The following is an 862-nucleotide window of genomic DNA, read 5'->3' as shown; positions in this document are numbered from 1 at the left end:
CTTCTATAAGGTTCAGTGTGGCTGGCTTTATGTTGAGGTCTTTGATCCATTTGGACTTGAGTTTTGTGCATGGTGATAGATATGGGTCTATTTTCCTTCTTCTCCATGTTGATATCCAGTTATGCCAGCACTACTTGTTAAATATGCTTTCTTTTTTCCATTTGATATTTTTTGCTTCTTTATCAAAGATCAGGTACTTGAAGATGTGTGGATTGATATCCAGGTCTTCTACTCGGTTCCATTGGTCCTCCTGTCTGTTCTTATGCCAATACCATGCTGGTTGTAATTCTAATTTTTATACTTGATATTTGTTCTTATTGTATATAGTTTTATTGGGTTTGAAACTGCTATTTAGACAAAAGGGGGGATGCTGGGGAACTCCTTCAGCCAATAGCCTTTGAGATGCTGGACCAGGTTGGGCGTGGCCTTGGGTACTAAAAAATTCACGTGCTCGCTCATGCTCTCACTCTTGGCTGCTGGGTTTGGTTCCTGCTCCCCGCTTGTCAGAGGACTGTAGATCTATGAGTTTATTCCTAAATAAAAAACCCTTTATTATACCCCATTCTCAGCTAGTGTGGGATCACTTTATCACATTCATCTACAAATCTAAGTCCCCTAGAAGAGCAACCAGTGCCCTTAACCACTGAGCCATCACTATGCCTCCTACCATCTTATTTTAAAGTGTTTTTAGATTTATTTATTTTACATACATGAGTGTTGTGCCTGTGTATATGTATGTGTACCACGTGAATGTCTGCAAAAGTAAGGACAGGGCATCAGATCCCCTAAACTGGAGTTATAGACAGTTGTGAGCCACCATGTGAGAACCCGGGTCCTCTTGAAGAGCAAGTGCTCTTAACTG

The sequence above is a fragment of the Microtus ochrogaster genome, chromosome 4 (assembly GCF_000317375.1).
Source record: "Microtus ochrogaster isolate Prairie Vole_2 chromosome 4, MicOch1.0, whole genome shotgun sequence".
Classification (NCBI taxonomy): domain Eukaryota; kingdom Metazoa; phylum Chordata; class Mammalia; order Rodentia; family Cricetidae; genus Microtus; species Microtus ochrogaster.
This window is presented reverse-complemented; position numbering follows the sequence as displayed.